Source organism: Anomaloglossus baeobatrachus, unplaced genomic scaffold (genome assembly GCF_048569485.1).
Source record: "Anomaloglossus baeobatrachus isolate aAnoBae1 unplaced genomic scaffold, aAnoBae1.hap1 Scaffold_703, whole genome shotgun sequence".
Taxonomy (NCBI): domain Eukaryota; kingdom Metazoa; phylum Chordata; class Amphibia; order Anura; family Aromobatidae; genus Anomaloglossus; species Anomaloglossus baeobatrachus.
In genome coordinates, this window is record NW_027445078.1 from 749 (window position 1) to 18,476 (window position 17,728).

The following is a 17,728-nucleotide window of genomic DNA, read 5'->3' on the forward strand; positions in this document are numbered from 1 at the left end:
GGGTAAGGATGGCAAAGGGTGGCAGTGACGGAAAGTCAGGCAACCTGTCCTGTCCGTCTTTTTGTATCGTGAATTGGAAAGACTGCAAGGGGGAGGGGAGTTGCTTGCGCCCTAAAGGAGGAGTTATTCAGATTCATTGCAGTGGGCGGCGGCTGCAAAACGCACCATTCTTCTTGTTTTTGCTCTGCAAAGCAGCCTTTTCAAGGGTTGGCTTGGGTGACAAAATGTCTTGTGTAGGCGTGGGTTTGTCTCCCTCTCGCTCTCTCTCCCTAAGATGTGTCCGGCATAGGCCAGGGTGCCACTCGAGGCCCAAACCAATTCTGGTTATCGCTTCTCGGCCTTTTGGCTAAGATCAAGTGTAGTATCTGTTCTTATCAGTTTAATATCTGATACGTCCCCTATCTGGGGACCATATATTAAATGGATTTTTAGAACAGGGAGATGGAAAAAGAGCTTGCTCTGTCCACTCCACGCATTGACCTGGTATTGCAGTACCTCCAGGAACGGTGCACCCCTTCTTAACCCAGTTTCCAAAAGCAGAACTCGATTCACCTGATTCATATTAGCCCGATTAGCGAATTGAAATGAATTTTTATCTAACACACTTTTTACTTGCTTTATTCATCCAAATAGCAAACTCATCACCACTCAACTTCACCAACTCTGCTATGTCCCGTGCAGTATCTTGTTGTCAGTCTAATCTAGATCATGTGTAATTGAATGGAATAGATCCCTTTTGGACAAAGTGGAGTCAGATGCTGCAGTGACCACAGGTGTGAGAGGATCTACAATTGGCATCTGGTGTTATCTCTCTGCTTCCACTCCAAATAAAGTTACCTGTTGTTACCTGAACGTCAAATACTAAGAATGGGCGGCCTATGAAAGAATTAGTACTTTCATTAAGTATACTAAACCGGCTAATTGGGAATAGACAAACTGTAAAAAGCCCTCTGAGAAAGCCCCTCTCTAACCTTTGTTAGTAAGCTTTTCTGTAGCCTGCCTGTTGATGTATTTTCGGTTTGAACAGTGCACAACATGAAGAGACGGAACACTGGCGGCTTGTCACAATGCCCCCCGATGACATCACAATAGCGCTGCTGCCTAGAAAACAAGCTGCGCAGAAGAAGTTGTTCTTTGGGTGGGAGGGTGGGCTAGTGGAAGGAGGGGGCAATCTCTTTTTTTCCCGGGTGGTAGGGGGATGACAGGAGAAGGGAAGCGGGTGGTGAGAAAGGTACAGAGGGCAGGGTTTGGGGGCTGGGAAGGAAAGGGAAAAGATTAGGGTTTGGGGATGATGAAAGGGCTTTCTACGGGTAAGGATGGCAAAGGGTGGCAGTGACGGAAAGTCAGGCAACCTGTCCTGTCCGTCTTTTTGTATCGTGAATTGGAAAGACTGCAAGGGGGAGGGGAGTTGCTTGCGCCCTAAAGGAGGAGTTATTCAGATTCATTGCAGTGGGCGGCGGCTGCAAAACGCACCATTCTTCTTGTTTTTGCTCTGCAAAGCAGCCTTTTCAAGGGTTGGCTTGGGTGACAAAATGTCTTGTGTAGGCGTGGGTTTGTCTCCCTCTCGCTCTCTCTCCCTAAGATGTGTCCGGCATAGGCCAGGGTGCCACTCGAGGCCCAAACCAATTCTGGTTATCGCTTCTCGGCCTTTTGGCTAAGATCAAGTGTAGTATCTGTTCTTATCAGTTTAATATCTGATACGTCCCCTATCTGGGGACCATATATTAAATGGATTTTTAGAACAGGGAGATGGAAAAAGAGCTTGCTCTGTCCACTCCACGCATTGACCTGGTATTGCAGTACCTCCAGGAACGGTGCACCCCTTCTTAACCCAGTTTCCAAAAGCAGAACTCGATTCACCTGATTCATATTAGCCCGATTAGCGAATTGAAATGAATTTTTATCTAACACACTTTTTACTTGCTTTATTCATCCAAATAGCAAACTCATCACCACTCAACTTCACCAACTCTGCTATGTCCCGTGCAGTATCTTGTTGTCAGTCTAATCTAGATCATGTGTAATTGAATGGAATAGATCCCTTTTGGACAAAGTGGAGTCAGATGCTGCAGTGACCACAGGTGTGAGAGGATCTACAATTGGCATCTGGTGTTATCTCTCTGCTTCCACTCCAAATAAAGTTACCTGTTGTTACCTGAACGTCAAATACTAAGAATGGGCGGCCTATGAAAGAATTAGTACTTTCATTAAGTATACTAAACCGGCTAATTGGGAATAGACAAACTGTAAAAAGCCCTCTGAGAAAGCCCCTCTCTAACCTTTGTTAGTAAGCTTTTCTGTAGCCTGCCTGTTGATGTATTTTCGGTTTGAACAGTGCACAACATGAAGAGACGGAACACTGGCGGCTTGTCACAATGCCCCCCGATGACATCACAATAGCGCTGCTGCCTAGAAAACAAGCTGCGCAGAAGAAGTTGTTCTTTGGGTGGGAGGGTGGGCTAGTGGAAGGAGGGGGCAATCTCTTTTTTTCCCGGGTGGTAGGGGGATGACAGGAGAAGGGAAGCGGGTGGTGAGAAAGGTACAGAGGGCAGGGTTTGGGGGCTGGGAAGGAAAGGGAAAAGATTAGGGTTTGGGGATGATGAAAGGGCTTTCTACGGGTAAGGATGGCAAAGGGTGGCAGTGACGGAAAGTCAGGCAACCTGTCCTGTCCGTCTTTTTGTATCGTGAATTGGAAAGACTGCAAGGGGGAGGGGAGTTGCTTGCGCCCTAAAGGAGGAGTTATTCAGATTCATTGCAGTGGGCGGCGGCTGCAAAACGCACCATTCTTCTTGTTTTTGCTCTGCAAAGCAGCCTTTTCAAGGGTTGGCTTGGGTGACAAAATGTCTTGTGTAGGCGTGGGTTTGTCTCCCTCTCGCTCTCTCTCCCTAAGATGTGTCCGGCATAGGCCAGGGTGCCACTCGAGGCCCAAACCAATTCTGGTTATCGCTTCTCGGCCTTTTGGCTAAGATCAAGTGTAGTATCTGTTCTTATCAGTTTAATATCTGATACGTCCCCTATCTGGGGACCATATATTAAATGGATTTTTAGAACAGGGAGATGGAAAAAGAGCTTGCTCTGTCCACTCCACGCATTGACCTGGTATTGCAGTACCTCCAGGAACGGTGCACCCCTTCTTAACCCAGTTTCCAAAAGCAGAACTCGATTCACCTGATTCATATTAGCCCGATTAGCGAATTGAAATGAATTTTTATCTAACACACTTTTTACTTGCTTTATTCATCCAAATAGCAAACTCATCACCACTCAACTTCACCAACTCTGCTATGTCCCGTGCAGTATCTTGTTGTCAGTCTAATCTAGATCATGTGTAATTGAATGGAATAGATCCCTTTTGGACAAAGTGGAGTCAGATGCTGCAGTGACCACAGGTGTGAGAGGATCTACAATTGGCATCTGGTGTTATCTCTCTGCTTCCACTCCAAATAAAGTTACCTGTTGTTACCTGAACGTCAAATACTAAGAATGGGCGGCCTATGAAAGAATTAGTACTTTCATTAAGTATACTAAACCGGCTAATTGGGAATAGACAAACTGTAAAAAGCCCTCTGAGAAAGCCCCTCTCTAACCTTTGTTAGTAAGCTTTTCTGTAGCCTGCCTGTTGATGTATTTTCGGTTTGAACAGTGCACAACATGAAGAGACGGAACACTGGCGGCTTGTCACAATGCCCCCCGATGACATCACAATAGCGCTGCTGCCTAGAAAACAAGCTGCGCAGAAGAAGTTGTTCTTTGGGTGGGAGGGTGGGCTAGTGGAAGGAGGGGGCAATCTCTTTTTTTCCCGGGTGGTAGGGGGATGACAGGAGAAGGGAAGCGGGTGGTGAGAAAGGTACAGAGGGCAGGGTTTGGGGGCTGGGAAGGAAAGGGAAAAGATTAGGGTTTGGGGATGATGAAAGGGCTTTCTACGGGTAAGGATGGCAAAGGGTGGCAGTGACGGAAAGTCAGGCAACCTGTCCTGTCCGTCTTTTTGTATCGTGAATTGGAAAGACTGCAAGGGGGAGGGGAGTTGCTTGCGCCCTAAAGGAGGAGTTATTCAGATTCATTGCAGTGGGCGGCGGCTGCAAAACGCACCATTCTTCTTGTTTTTGCTCTGCAAAGCAGCCTTTTCAAGGGTTGGCTTGGGTGACAAAATGTCTTGTGTAGGCGTGGGTTTGTCTCCCTCTCGCTCTCTCTCCCTAAGATGTGTCCGGCATAGGCCAGGGTGCCACTCGAGGCCCAAACCAATTCTGGTTATCGCTTCTCGGCCTTTTGGCTAAGATCAAGTGTAGTATCTGTTCTTATCAGTTTAATATCTGATACGTCCCCTATCTGGGGACCATATATTAAATGGATTTTTAGAACAGGGAGATGGAAAAAGAGCTTGCTCTGTCCACTCCACGCATTGACCTGGTATTGCAGTACCTCCAGGAACGGTGCACCCCTTCTTAACCCAGTTTCCAAAAGCAGAACTCGATTCACCTGATTCATATTAGCCCGATTAGCGAATTGAAATGAATTTTTATCTAACACACTTTTTACTTGCTTTATTCATCCAAATAGCAAACTCATCACCACTCAACTTCACCAACTCTGCTATGTCCCGTGCAGTATCTTGTTGTCAGTCTAATCTAGATCATGTGTAATTGAATGGAATAGATCCCTTTTGGACAAAGTGGAGTCAGATGCTGCAGTGACCACAGGTGTGAGAGGATCTACAATTGGCATCTGGTGTTATCTCTCTGCTTCCACTCCAAATAAAGTTACCTGTTGTTACCTGAACGTCAAATACTAAGAATGGGCGGCCTATGAAAGAATTAGTACTTTCATTAAGTATACTAAACCGGCTAATTGGGAATAGACAAACTGTAAAAAGCCCTCTGAGAAAGCCCCTCTCTAACCTTTGTTAGTAAGCTTTTCTGTAGCCTGCCTGTTGATGTATTTTCGGTTTGAACAGTGCACAACATGAAGAGACGGAACACTGGCGGCTTGTCACAATGCCCCCCGATGACATCACAATAGCGCTGCTGCCTAGAAAACAAGCTGCGCAGAAGAAGTTGTTCTTTGGGTGGGAGGGTGGGCTAGTGGAAGGAGGGGGCAATCTCTTTTTTTCCCGGGTGGTAGGGGGATGACAGGAGAAGGGAAGCGGGTGGTGAGAAAGGTACAGAGGGCAGGGTTTGGGGGCTGGGAAGGAAAGGGAAAAGATTAGGGTTTGGGGATGATGAAAGGGCTTTCTACGGGTAAGGATGGCAAAGGGTGGCAGTGACGGAAAGTCAGGCAACCTGTCCTGTCCGTCTTTTTGTATCGTGAATTGGAAAGACTGCAAGGGGGAGGGGAGTTGCTTGCGCCCTAAAGGAGGAGTTATTCAGATTCATTGCAGTGGGCGGCGGCTGCAAAACGCACCATTCTTCTTGTTTTTGCTCTGCAAAGCAGCCTTTTCAAGGGTTGGCTTGGGTGACAAAATGTCTTGTGTAGGCGTGGGTTTGTCTCCCTCTCGCTCTCTCTCCCTAAGATGTGTCCGGCATAGGCCAGGGTGCCACTCGAGGCCCAAACCAATTCTGGTTATCGCTTCTCGGCCTTTTGGCTAAGATCAAGTGTAGTATCTGTTCTTATCAGTTTAATATCTGATACGTCCCCTATCTGGGGACCATATATTAAATGGATTTTTAGAACAGGGAGATGGAAAAAGAGCTTGCTCTGTCCACTCCACGCATTGACCTGGTATTGCAGTACCTCCAGGAACGGTGCACCCCTTCTTAACCCAGTTTCCAAAAGCAGAACTCGATTCACCTGATTCATATTAGCCCGATTAGCGAATTGAAATGAATTTTTATCTAACACACTTTTTACTTGCTTTATTCATCCAAATAGCAAACTCATCACCACTCAACTTCACCAACTCTGCTATGTCCCGTGCAGTATCTTGTTGTCAGTCTAATCTAGATCATGTGTAATTGAATGGAATAGATCCCTTTTGGACAAAGTGGAGTCAGATGCTGCAGTGACCACAGGTGTGAGAGGATCTACAATTGGCATCTGGTGTTATCTCTCTGCTTCCACTCCAAATAAAGTTACCTGTTGTTACCTGAACGTCAAATACTAAGAATGGGCGGCCTATGAAAGAATTAGTACTTTCATTAAGTATACTAAACCGGCTAATTGGGAATAGACAAACTGTAAAAAGCCCTCTGAGAAAGCCCCTCTCTAACCTTTGTTAGTAAGCTTTTCTGTAGCCTGCCTGTTGATGTATTTTCGGTTTGAACAGTGCACAACATGAAGAGACGGAACACTGGCGGCTTGTCACAATGCCCCCCGATGACATCACAATAGCGCTGCTGCCTAGAAAACAAGCTGCGCAGAAGAAGTTGTTCTTTGGGTGGGAGGGTGGGCTAGTGGAAGGAGGGGGCAATCTCTTTTTTTCCCGGGTGGTAGGGGGATGACAGGAGAAGGGAAGCGGGTGGTGAGAAAGGTACAGAGGGCAGGGTTTGGGGGCTGGGAAGGAAAGGGAAAAGATTAGGGTTTGGGGATGATGAAAGGGCTTTCTACGGGTAAGGATGGCAAAGGGTGGCAGTGACGGAAAGTCAGGCAACCTGTCCTGTCCGTCTTTTTGTATCGTGAATTGGAAAGACTGCAAGGGGGAGGGGAGTTGCTTGCGCCCTAAAGGAGGAGTTATTCAGATTCATTGCAGTGGGCGGCGGCTGCAAAACGCACCATTCTTCTTGTTTTTGCTCTGCAAAGCAGCCTTTTCAAGGGTTGGCTTGGGTGACAAAATGTCTTGTGTAGGCGTGGGTTTGTCTCCCTCTCGCTCTCTCTCCCTAAGATGTGTCCGGCATAGGCCAGGGTGCCACTCGAGGCCCAAACCAATTCTGGTTATCGCTTCTCGGCCTTTTGGCTAAGATCAAGTGTAGTATCTGTTCTTATCAGTTTAATATCTGATACGTCCCCTATCTGGGGACCATATATTAAATGGATTTTTAGAACAGGGAGATGGAAAAAGAGCTTGCTCTGTCCACTCCACGCATTGACCTGGTATTGCAGTACCTCCAGGAACGGTGCACCCCTTCTTAACCCAGTTTCCAAAAGCAGAACTCGATTCACCTGATTCATATTAGCCCGATTAGCGAATTGAAATGAATTTTTATCTAACACACTTTTTACTTGCTTTATTCATCCAAATAGCAAACTCATCACCACTCAACTTCACCAACTCTGCTATGTCCCGTGCAGTATCTTGTTGTCAGTCTAATCTAGATCATGTGTAATTGAATGGAATAGATCCCTTTTGGACAAAGTGGAGTCAGATGCTGCAGTGACCACAGGTGTGAGAGGATCTACAATTGGCATCTGGTGTTATCTCTCTGCTTCCACTCCAAATAAAGTTACCTGTTGTTACCTGAACGTCAAATACTAAGAATGGGCGGCCTATGAAAGAATTAGTACTTTCATTAAGTATACTAAACCGGCTAATTGGGAATAGACAAACTGTAAAAAGCCCTCTGAGAAAGCCCCTCTCTAACCTTTGTTAGTAAGCTTTTCTGTAGCCTGCCTGTTGATGTATTTTCGGTTTGAACAGTGCACAACATGAAGAGACGGAACACTGGCGGCTTGTCACAATGCCCCCCGATGACATCACAATAGCGCTGCTGCCTAGAAAACAAGCTGCGCAGAAGAAGTTGTTCTTTGGGTGGGAGGGTGGGCTAGTGGAAGGAGGGGGCAATCTCTTTTTTTCCCGGGTGGTAGGGGGATGACAGGAGAAGGGAAGCGGGTGGTGAGAAAGGTACAGAGGGCAGGGTTTGGGGGCTGGGAAGGAAAGGGAAAAGATTAGGGTTTGGGGATGATGAAAGGGCTTTCTACGGGTAAGGATGGCAAAGGGTGGCAGTGACGGAAAGTCAGGCAACCTGTCCTGTCCGTCTTTTTGTATCGTGAATTGGAAAGACTGCAAGGGGGAGGGGAGTTGCTTGCGCCCTAAAGGAGGAGTTATTCAGATTCATTGCAGTGGGCGGCGGCTGCAAAACGCACCATTCTTCTTGTTTTTGCTCTGCAAAGCAGCCTTTTCAAGGGTTGGCTTGGGTGACAAAATGTCTTGTGTAGGCGTGGGTTTGTCTCCCTCTCGCTCTCTCTCCCTAAGATGTGTCCGGCATAGGCCAGGGTGCCACTCGAGGCCCAAACCAATTCTGGTTATCGCTTCTCGGCCTTTTGGCTAAGATCAAGTGTAGTATCTGTTCTTATCAGTTTAATATCTGATACGTCCCCTATCTGGGGACCATATATTAAATGGATTTTTAGAACAGGGAGATGGAAAAAGAGCTTGCTCTGTCCACTCCACGCATTGACCTGGTATTGCAGTACCTCCAGGAACGGTGCACCCCTTCTTAACCCAGTTTCCAAAAGCAGAACTCGATTCACCTGATTCATATTAGCCCGATTAGCGAATTGAAATGAATTTTTATCTAACACACTTTTTACTTGCTTTATTCATCCAAATAGCAAACTCATCACCACTCAACTTCACCAACTCTGCTATGTCCCGTGCAGTATCTTGTTGTCAGTCTAATCTAGATCATGTGTAATTGAATGGAATAGATCCCTTTTGGACAAAGTGGAGTCAGATGCTGCAGTGACCACAGGTGTGAGAGGATCTACAATTGGCATCTGGTGTTATCTCTCTGCTTCCACTCCAAATAAAGTTACCTGTTGTTACCTGAACGTCAAATACTAAGAATGGGCGGCCTATGAAAGAATTAGTACTTTCATTAAGTATACTAAACCGGCTAATTGGGAATAGACAAACTGTAAAAAGCCCTCTGAGAAAGCCCCTCTCTAACCTTTGTTAGTAAGCTTTTCTGTAGCCTGCCTGTTGATGTATTTTCGGTTTGAACAGTGCACAACATGAAGAGACGGAACACTGGCGGCTTGTCACAATGCCCCCCGATGACATCACAATAGCGCTGCTGCCTAGAAAACAAGCTGCGCAGAAGAAGTTGTTCTTTGGGTGGGAGGGTGGGCTAGTGGAAGGAGGGGGCAATCTCTTTTTTTCCCGGGTGGTAGGGGGATGACAGGAGAAGGGAAGCGGGTGGTGAGAAAGGTACAGAGGGCAGGGTTTGGGGGCTGGGAAGGAAAGGGAAAAGATTAGGGTTTGGGGATGATGAAAGGGCTTTCTACGGGTAAGGATGGCAAAGGGTGGCAGTGACGGAAAGTCAGGCAACCTGTCCTGTCCGTCTTTTTGTATCGTGAATTGGAAAGACTGCAAGGGGGAGGGGAGTTGCTTGCGCCCTAAAGGAGGAGTTATTCAGATTCATTGCAGTGGGCGGCGGCTGCAAAACGCACCATTCTTCTTGTTTTTGCTCTGCAAAGCAGCCTTTTCAAGGGTTGGCTTGGGTGACAAAATGTCTTGTGTAGGCGTGGGTTTGTCTCCCTCTCGCTCTCTCTCCCTAAGATGTGTCCGGCATAGGCCAGGGTGCCACTCGAGGCCCAAACCAATTCTGGTTATCGCTTCTCGGCCTTTTGGCTAAGATCAAGTGTAGTATCTGTTCTTATCAGTTTAATATCTGATACGTCCCCTATCTGGGGACCATATATTAAATGGATTTTTAGAACAGGGAGATGGAAAAAGAGCTTGCTCTGTCCACTCCACGCATTGACCTGGTATTGCAGTACCTCCAGGAACGGTGCACCCCTTCTTAACCCAGTTTCCAAAAGCAGAACTCGATTCACCTGATTCATATTAGCCCGATTAGCGAATTGAAATGAATTTTTATCTAACACACTTTTTACTTGCTTTATTCATCCAAATAGCAAACTCATCACCACTCAACTTCACCAACTCTGCTATGTCCCGTGCAGTATCTTGTTGTCAGTCTAATCTAGATCATGTGTAATTGAATGGAATAGATCCCTTTTGGACAAAGTGGAGTCAGATGCTGCAGTGACCACAGGTGTGAGAGGATCTACAATTGGCATCTGGTGTTATCTCTCTGCTTCCACTCCAAATAAAGTTACCTGTTGTTACCTGAACGTCAAATACTAAGAATGGGCGGCCTATGAAAGAATTAGTACTTTCATTAAGTATACTAAACCGGCTAATTGGGAATAGACAAACTGTAAAAAGCCCTCTGAGAAAGCCCCTCTCTAACCTTTGTTAGTAAGCTTTTCTGTAGCCTGCCTGTTGATGTATTTTCGGTTTGAACAGTGCACAACATGAAGAGACGGAACACTGGCGGCTTGTCACAATGCCCCCCGATGACATCACAATAGCGCTGCTGCCTAGAAAACAAGCTGCGCAGAAGAAGTTGTTCTTTGGGTGGGAGGGTGGGCTAGTGGAAGGAGGGGGCAATCTCTTTTTTTCCCGGGTGGTAGGGGGATGACAGGAGAAGGGAAGCGGGTGGTGAGAAAGGTACAGAGGGCAGGGTTTGGGGGCTGGGAAGGAAAGGGAAAAGATTAGGGTTTGGGGATGATGAAAGGGCTTTCTACGGGTAAGGATGGCAAAGGGTGGCAGTGACGGAAAGTCAGGCAACCTGTCCTGTCCGTCTTTTTGTATCGTGAATTGGAAAGACTGCAAGGGGGAGGGGAGTTGCTTGCGCCCTAAAGGAGGAGTTATTCAGATTCATTGCAGTGGGCGGCGGCTGCAAAACGCACCATTCTTCTTGTTTTTGCTCTGCAAAGCAGCCTTTTCAAGGGTTGGCTTGGGTGACAAAATGTCTTGTGTAGGCGTGGGTTTGTCTCCCTCTCGCTCTCTCTCCCTAAGATGTGTCCGGCATAGGCCAGGGTGCCACTCGAGGCCCAAACCAATTCTGGTTATCGCTTCTCGGCCTTTTGGCTAAGATCAAGTGTAGTATCTGTTCTTATCAGTTTAATATCTGATACGTCCCCTATCTGGGGACCATATATTAAATGGATTTTTAGAACAGGGAGATGGAAAAAGAGCTTGCTCTGTCCACTCCACGCATTGACCTGGTATTGCAGTACCTCCAGGAACGGTGCACCCCTTCTTAACCCAGTTTCCAAAAGCAGAACTCGATTCACCTGATTCATATTAGCCCGATTAGCGAATTGAAATGAATTTTTATCTAACACACTTTTTACTTGCTTTATTCATCCAAATAGCAAACTCATCACCACTCAACTTCACCAACTCTGCTATGTCCCGTGCAGTATCTTGTTGTCAGTCTAATCTAGATCATGTGTAATTGAATGGAATAGATCCCTTTTGGACAAAGTGGAGTCAGATGCTGCAGTGACCACAGGTGTGAGAGGATCTACAATTGGCATCTGGTGTTATCTCTCTGCTTCCACTCCAAATAAAGTTACCTGTTGTTACCTGAACGTCAAATACTAAGAATGGGCGGCCTATGAAAGAATTAGTACTTTCATTAAGTATACTAAACCGGCTAATTGGGAATAGACAAACTGTAAAAAGCCCTCTGAGAAAGCCCCTCTCTAACCTTTGTTAGTAAGCTTTTCTGTAGCCTGCCTGTTGATGTATTTTCGGTTTGAACAGTGCACAACATGAAGAGACGGAACACTGGCGGCTTGTCACAATGCCCCCCGATGACATCACAATAGCGCTGCTGCCTAGAAAACAAGCTGCGCAGAAGAAGTTGTTCTTTGGGTGGGAGGGTGGGCTAGTGGAAGGAGGGGGCAATCTCTTTTTTTCCCGGGTGGTAGGGGGATGACAGGAGAAGGGAAGCGGGTGGTGAGAAAGGTACAGAGGGCAGGGTTTGGGGGCTGGGAAGGAAAGGGAAAAGATTAGGGTTTGGGGATGATGAAAGGGCTTTCTACGGGTAAGGATGGCAAAGGGTGGCAGTGACGGAAAGTCAGGCAACCTGTCCTGTCCGTCTTTTTGTATCGTGAATTGGAAAGACTGCAAGGGGGAGGGGAGTTGCTTGCGCCCTAAAGGAGGAGTTATTCAGATTCATTGCAGTGGGCGGCGGCTGCAAAACGCACCATTCTTCTTGTTTTTGCTCTGCAAAGCAGCCTTTTCAAGGGTTGGCTTGGGTGACAAAATGTCTTGTGTAGGCGTGGGTTTGTCTCCCTCTCGCTCTCTCTCCCTAAGATGTGTCCGGCATAGGCCAGGGTGCCACTCGAGGCCCAAACCAATTCTGGTTATCGCTTCTCGGCCTTTTGGCTAAGATCAAGTGTAGTATCTGTTCTTATCAGTTTAATATCTGATACGTCCCCTATCTGGGGACCATATATTAAATGGATTTTTAGAACAGGGAGATGGAAAAAGAGCTTGCTCTGTCCACTCCACGCATTGACCTGGTATTGCAGTACCTCCAGGAACGGTGCACCCCTTCTTAACCCAGTTTCCAAAAGCAGAACTCGATTCACCTGATTCATATTAGCCCGATTAGCGAATTGAAATGAATTTTTATCTAACACACTTTTTACTTGCTTTATTCATCCAAATAGCAAACTCATCACCACTCAACTTCACCAACTCTGCTATGTCCCGTGCAGTATCTTGTTGTCAGTCTAATCTAGATCATGTGTAATTGAATGGAATAGATCCCTTTTGGACAAAGTGGAGTCAGATGCTGCAGTGACCACAGGTGTGAGAGGATCTACAATTGGCATCTGGTGTTATCTCTCTGCTTCCACTCCAAATAAAGTTACCTGTTGTTACCTGAACGTCAAATACTAAGAATGGGCGGCCTATGAAAGAATTAGTACTTTCATTAAGTATACTAAACCGGCTAATTGGGAATAGACAAACTGTAAAAAGCCCTCTGAGAAAGCCCCTCTCTAACCTTTGTTAGTAAGCTTTTCTGTAGCCTGCCTGTTGATGTATTTTCGGTTTGAACAGTGCACAACATGAAGAGACGGAACACTGGCGGCTTGTCACAATGCCCCCCGATGACATCACAATAGCGCTGCTGCCTAGAAAACAAGCTGCGCAGAAGAAGTTGTTCTTTGGGTGGGAGGGTGGGCTAGTGGAAGGAGGGGGCAATCTCTTTTTTTCCCGGGTGGTAGGGGGATGACAGGAGAAGGGAAGCGGGTGGTGAGAAAGGTACAGAGGGCAGGGTTTGGGGGCTGGGAAGGAAAGGGAAAAGATTAGGGTTTGGGGATGATGAAAGGGCTTTCTACGGGTAAGGATGGCAAAGGGTGGCAGTGACGGAAAGTCAGGCAACCTGTCCTGTCCGTCTTTTTGTATCGTGAATTGGAAAGACTGCAAGGGGGAGGGGAGTTGCTTGCGCCCTAAAGGAGGAGTTATTCAGATTCATTGCAGTGGGCGGCGGCTGCAAAACGCACCATTCTTCTTGTTTTTGCTCTGCAAAGCAGCCTTTTCAAGGGTTGGCTTGGGTGACAAAATGTCTTGTGTAGGCGTGGGTTTGTCTCCCTCTCGCTCTCTCTCCCTAAGATGTGTCCGGCATAGGCCAGGGTGCCACTCGAGGCCCAAACCAATTCTGGTTATCGCTTCTCGGCCTTTTGGCTAAGATCAAGTGTAGTATCTGTTCTTATCAGTTTAATATCTGATACGTCCCCTATCTGGGGACCATATATTAAATGGATTTTTAGAACAGGGAGATGGAAAAAGAGCTTGCTCTGTCCACTCCACGCATTGACCTGGTATTGCAGTACCTCCAGGAACGGTGCACCCCTTCTTAACCCAGTTTCCAAAAGCAGAACTCGATTCACCTGATTCATATTAGCCCGATTAGCGAATTGAAATGAATTTTTATCTAACACACTTTTTACTTGCTTTATTCATCCAAATAGCAAACTCATCACCACTCAACTTCACCAACTCTGCTATGTCCCGTGCAGTATCTTGTTGTCAGTCTAATCTAGATCATGTGTAATTGAATGGAATAGATCCCTTTTGGACAAAGTGGAGTCAGATGCTGCAGTGACCACAGGTGTGAGAGGATCTACAATTGGCATCTGGTGTTATCTCTCTGCTTCCACTCCAAATAAAGTTACCTGTTGTTACCTGAACGTCAAATACTAAGAATGGGCGGCCTATGAAAGAATTAGTACTTTCATTAAGTATACTAAACCGGCTAATTGGGAATAGACAAACTGTAAAAAGCCCTCTGAGAAAGCCCCTCTCTAACCTTTGTTAGTAAGCTTTTCTGTAGCCTGCCTGTTGATGTATTTTCGGTTTGAACAGTGCACAACATGAAGAGACGGAACACTGGCGGCTTGTCACAATGCCCCCCGATGACATCACAATAGCGCTGCTGCCTAGAAAACAAGCTGCGCAGAAGAAGTTGTTCTTTGGGTGGGAGGGTGGGCTAGTGGAAGGAGGGGGCAATCTCTTTTTTTCCCGGGTGGTAGGGGGATGACAGGAGAAGGGAAGCGGGTGGTGAGAAAGGTACAGAGGGCAGGGTTTGGGGGCTGGGAAGGAAAGGGAAAAGATTAGGGTTTGGGGATGATGAAAGGGCTTTCTACGGGTAAGGATGGCAAAGGGTGGCAGTGACGGAAAGTCAGGCAACCTGTCCTGTCCGTCTTTTTGTATCGTGAATTGGAAAGACTGCAAGGGGGAGGGGAGTTGCTTGCGCCCTAAAGGAGGAGTTATTCAGATTCATTGCAGTGGGCGGCAGCTGCAAAACGCACCATTCTTCTTGTTTTTGCTCTGCAAAGCAGCCTTTTCAAGGGTTGGCTTGGGTGACAAAATGTCTTGTGTAGGCGTGGGTTTGTCTCCCTCTCGCTCTCTCTCCCTAAGATGTGTCCGGCATAGGCCAGGGTGCCACTCGAGGCCCAAACCAATTCTGGTTATCGCTTCTCGGCCTTTTGGCTAAGATCAAGTGTAGTATCTGTTCTTATCAGTTTAATATCTGATACGTCCCCTATCTGGGGACCATATATTAAATGGATTTTTAGAACAGGGAGATGGAAAAAGAGCTTGCTCTGTCCACTCCACGCATTGACCTGGTATTGCAGTACCTCCAGGAACGGTGCACCCCTTCTTAACCCAGTTTCCAAAAGCAGAACTCGATTCACCTGATTCATATTAGCCCGATTAGCGAATTGAAATGAATTTTTATCTAACACACTTTTTACTTGCTTTATTCATCCAAATAGCAAACTCATCACCACTCAACTTCACCAACTCTGCTATGTCCCGTGCAGTATCTTGTTGTCAGTCTAATCTAGATCATGTGTAATTGAATGGAATAGATCCCTTTTGGACAAAGTGGAGTCAGATGCTGCAGTGACCACAGGTGTGAGAGGATCTACAATTGGCATCTGGTGTTATCTCTCTGCTTCCACTCCAAATAAAGTTACCTGTTGTTACCTGAACGTCAAATACTAAGAATGGGCGGCCTATGAAAGAATTAGTACTTTCATTAAGTATACTAAACCGGCTAATTGGGAATAGACAAACTGTAAAAAGCCCTCTGAGAAAGCCCCTCTCTAACCTTTGTTAGTAAGCTTTTCTGTAGCCTGCCTGTTGATGTATTTTCGGTTTGAACAGTGCACAACATGAAGAGACGGAACACTGGCGGCTTGTCACAATGCCCCCCGATGACATCACAATAGCGCTGCTGCCTAGAAAACAAGCTGCGCAGAAGAAGTTGTTCTTTGGGTGGGAGGGTGGGCTAGTGGAAGGAGGGGGCAATCTCTTTTTTTCCCGGGTGGTAGGGGGATGACAGGAGAAGGGAAGCGGGTGGTGAGAAAGGTACAGAGGGCAGGGTTTGGGGGCTGGGAAGGAAAGGGAAAAGATTAGGGTTTGGGGATGATGAAAGGGCTTTCTACGGGTAAGGATGGCAAAGGGTGGCAGTGACGGAAAGTCAGGCAACCTGTCCTGTCCGTCTTTTTGTATCGTGAATTGGAAAGACTGCAAGGGGGAGGGGAGTTGCTTGCGCCCTAAAGGAGGAGTTATTCAGATTCATTGCAGTGGGCGGCGGCTGCAAAACGCACCATTCTTCTTGTTTTTGCTCTGCAAAGCAGCCTTTTCAAGGGTTGGCTTGGGTGACAAAATGTCTTGTGTAGGCGTGGGTTTGTCTCCCTCTCGCTCTCTCTCCCTAAGATGTGTCCGGCATAGGCCAGGGTGCCACTCGAGGCCCAAACCAATTCTGGTTATCGCTTCTCGGCCTTTTGGCTAAGATCAAGTGTAGTATCTGTTCTTATCAGTTTAATATCTGATACGTCCCCTATCTGGGGACCATATATTAAATGGATTTTTAGAACAGGGAGATGGAAAAAGAGCTTGCTCTGTCCACTCCACGCATTGACCTGGTATTGCAGTACCTCCAGGAACGGTGCACCCCTTCTTAACCCAGTTTCCAAAAGCAGAACTCGATTCACCTGATTCATATTAGCCCGATTAGCGAATTGAAATGAATTTTTATCTAACACACTTTTTACTTGCTTTATTCATCCAAATAGCAAACTCATCACCACTCAACTTCACCAACTCTGCTATGTCCCGTGCAGTATCTTGTTGTCAGTCTAATCTAGATCATGTGTAATTGAATGGAATAGATCCCTTTTGGACAAAGTGGAGTCAGATGCTGCAGTGACCACAGGTGTGAGAGGATCTACAATTGGCATCTGGTGTTATCTCTCTGCTTCCACTCCAAATAAAGTTACCTGTTGTTACCTGAACGTCAAATACTAAGAATGGGCGGCCTATGAAAGAATTAGTACTTTCATTAAGTATACTAAACCGGCTAATTGGGAATAGACAAACTGTAAAAAGCCCTCTGAGAAAGCCCCTCTCTAACCTTTGTTAGTAAGCTTTTCTGTAGCCTGCCTGTTGATGTATTTTCGGTTTGAACAGTGCACAACATGAAGAGACGGAACACTGGCGGCTTGTCACAATGCCCCCCGATGACATCACAATAGCGCTGCTGCCTAGAAAACAAGCTGCGCAGAAGAAGTTGTTCTTTGGGTGGGAGGGTGGGCTAGTGGAAGGAGGGGGCAATCTCTTTTTTTCCCGGGTGGTAGGGGGATGACAGGAGAAGGGAAGCGGGTGGTGAGAAAGGTACAGAGGGCAGGGTTTGGGGGCTGGGAAGGAAAGGGAAAAGATTAGGGTTTGGGGATGATGAAAGGGCTTTCTACGGGTAAGGATGGCAAAGGGTGGCAGTGACGGAAAGTCAGGCAACCTGTCCTGTCCGTCTTTTTGTATCGTGAATTGGAAAGACTGCAAGGGGGAGGGGAGTTGCTTGCGCCCTAAAGGAGGAGTTATTCAGATTCATTGCAGTGGGCGGCGGCTGCAAAACGCACCATTCTTCTTGTTTTTGCTCTGCAAAGCAGCCTTTTCAAGGGTTGGCTTGGGTGACAAAATGTCTTGTGTAGGCGTGGGTTTGTCTCCCTCTCGCTCTCTCTCCCTAAGATGTGTCCGGCATAGGCCAGGGTGCCACTCGAGGCCCAAACCAATTCTGGTTATCGCTTCTCGGCCTTTTGGCTAAGATCAAGTGTAGTTTGGGAGGGTACTACCTTGGTTGGTGCTGGAAGGTGCCAAGGTATTGCACAACTACTGCCCTTGGGGGAGTGTGCATCGTAGGATGTCATAGCCCTCTTGTGACGGACAGTTATCTGGGCAACGAGAGGCGGTCTCTTTATTATTTTCAAACTCATCCTTCAAAAAAAAAAAAAAAAAAAAAAAAAAAATCTGTTCTTATCAGTTTAATATCTGATACGTCCCCTATCTGGGGACCATATATTAAATGGATTTTTAGAACAGGGAGATGGAAAAAGAGCTTGCTCTGTCCACTCCACGCATTGACCTGGTATTGCAGTACCTCCAGGAACGGTGCACCCCTTCTTAACCCAGTTTCCAAAA

General features: G+C 46.7%; 13 non-coding genes and 1 pseudogene across 13 annotated transcripts; all 14 read left to right on the forward strand.

Moving 5' to 3' along the window:
- Window positions 1-326: 326 nt before the first annotated feature.
- Window positions 327-517, forward strand: LOC142286928 (U2 spliceosomal RNA). The gene has a single exon (XR_012747965.1). It is a non-coding gene; the product is annotated as a U2 spliceosomal RNA (small nuclear RNA).
- A 1,117-nt stretch (window positions 518-1,634) lies between these two features.
- Window positions 1,635-1,825, forward strand: LOC142286985 (U2 spliceosomal RNA). The gene has a single exon (XR_012748015.1). It is a non-coding gene; the product is annotated as a U2 spliceosomal RNA (small nuclear RNA).
- A 1,117-nt stretch (window positions 1,826-2,942) lies between these two features.
- On the forward strand, window positions 2,943-3,133 carry LOC142286997 (U2 spliceosomal RNA). Its single transcript, XR_012748026.1, has one exon. It is a non-coding gene; the product is annotated as a U2 spliceosomal RNA (small nuclear RNA).
- A 1,117-nt stretch (window positions 3,134-4,250) lies between these two features.
- LOC142287010 (U2 spliceosomal RNA) lies at window positions 4,251-4,441 on the forward strand. The gene has a single exon (XR_012748037.1). It is a non-coding gene; the product is annotated as a U2 spliceosomal RNA (small nuclear RNA).
- Window positions 4,442-5,558: 1,117 nt separating this feature from the next.
- LOC142287021 (U2 spliceosomal RNA) lies at window positions 5,559-5,749 on the forward strand. Its single transcript, XR_012748048.1, has one exon. It is a non-coding gene; the product is annotated as a U2 spliceosomal RNA (small nuclear RNA).
- A 1,117-nt stretch (window positions 5,750-6,866) lies between these two features.
- Window positions 6,867-7,057, forward strand: LOC142286934 (U2 spliceosomal RNA). Its single transcript, XR_012747971.1, has one exon. It is a non-coding gene; the product is annotated as a U2 spliceosomal RNA (small nuclear RNA).
- A 1,117-nt stretch (window positions 7,058-8,174) lies between these two features.
- Window positions 8,175-8,365, forward strand: LOC142286946 (U2 spliceosomal RNA). Its single transcript, XR_012747982.1, has one exon. It is a non-coding gene; the product is annotated as a U2 spliceosomal RNA (small nuclear RNA).
- A 1,117-nt stretch (window positions 8,366-9,482) lies between these two features.
- Window positions 9,483-9,673, forward strand: LOC142286958 (U2 spliceosomal RNA). Its single transcript, XR_012747993.1, has one exon. It is a non-coding gene; the product is annotated as a U2 spliceosomal RNA (small nuclear RNA).
- Window positions 9,674-10,790: 1,117 nt separating this feature from the next.
- On the forward strand, window positions 10,791-10,981 carry LOC142286969 (U2 spliceosomal RNA). Its single transcript, XR_012748004.1, has one exon. It is a non-coding gene; the product is annotated as a U2 spliceosomal RNA (small nuclear RNA).
- Window positions 10,982-12,098: 1,117 nt separating this feature from the next.
- Window positions 12,099-12,289, forward strand: LOC142286979 (U2 spliceosomal RNA). Its single transcript, XR_012748009.1, has one exon. It is a non-coding gene; the product is annotated as a U2 spliceosomal RNA (small nuclear RNA).
- Window positions 12,290-13,406: 1,117 nt separating this feature from the next.
- LOC142286980 (U2 spliceosomal RNA) lies at window positions 13,407-13,597 on the forward strand. Its single transcript, XR_012748010.1, has one exon. It is a non-coding gene; the product is annotated as a U2 spliceosomal RNA (small nuclear RNA).
- Window positions 13,598-14,714: 1,117 nt separating this feature from the next.
- On the forward strand, window positions 14,715-14,905 carry LOC142286981 (U2 spliceosomal RNA). Its single transcript, XR_012748011.1, has one exon. It is a non-coding gene; the product is annotated as a U2 spliceosomal RNA (small nuclear RNA).
- Window positions 14,906-16,022: 1,117 nt separating this feature from the next.
- On the forward strand, window positions 16,023-16,213 carry LOC142286982 (U2 spliceosomal RNA). Its single transcript, XR_012748012.1, has one exon. It is a non-coding gene; the product is annotated as a U2 spliceosomal RNA (small nuclear RNA).
- A 1,293-nt stretch (window positions 16,214-17,506) lies between these two features.
- LOC142286976 (U2 spliceosomal RNA) lies at window positions 17,507-17,709 on the forward strand (annotated as a pseudogene).
- Window positions 17,710-17,728: the final 19 nt, after the last annotated feature.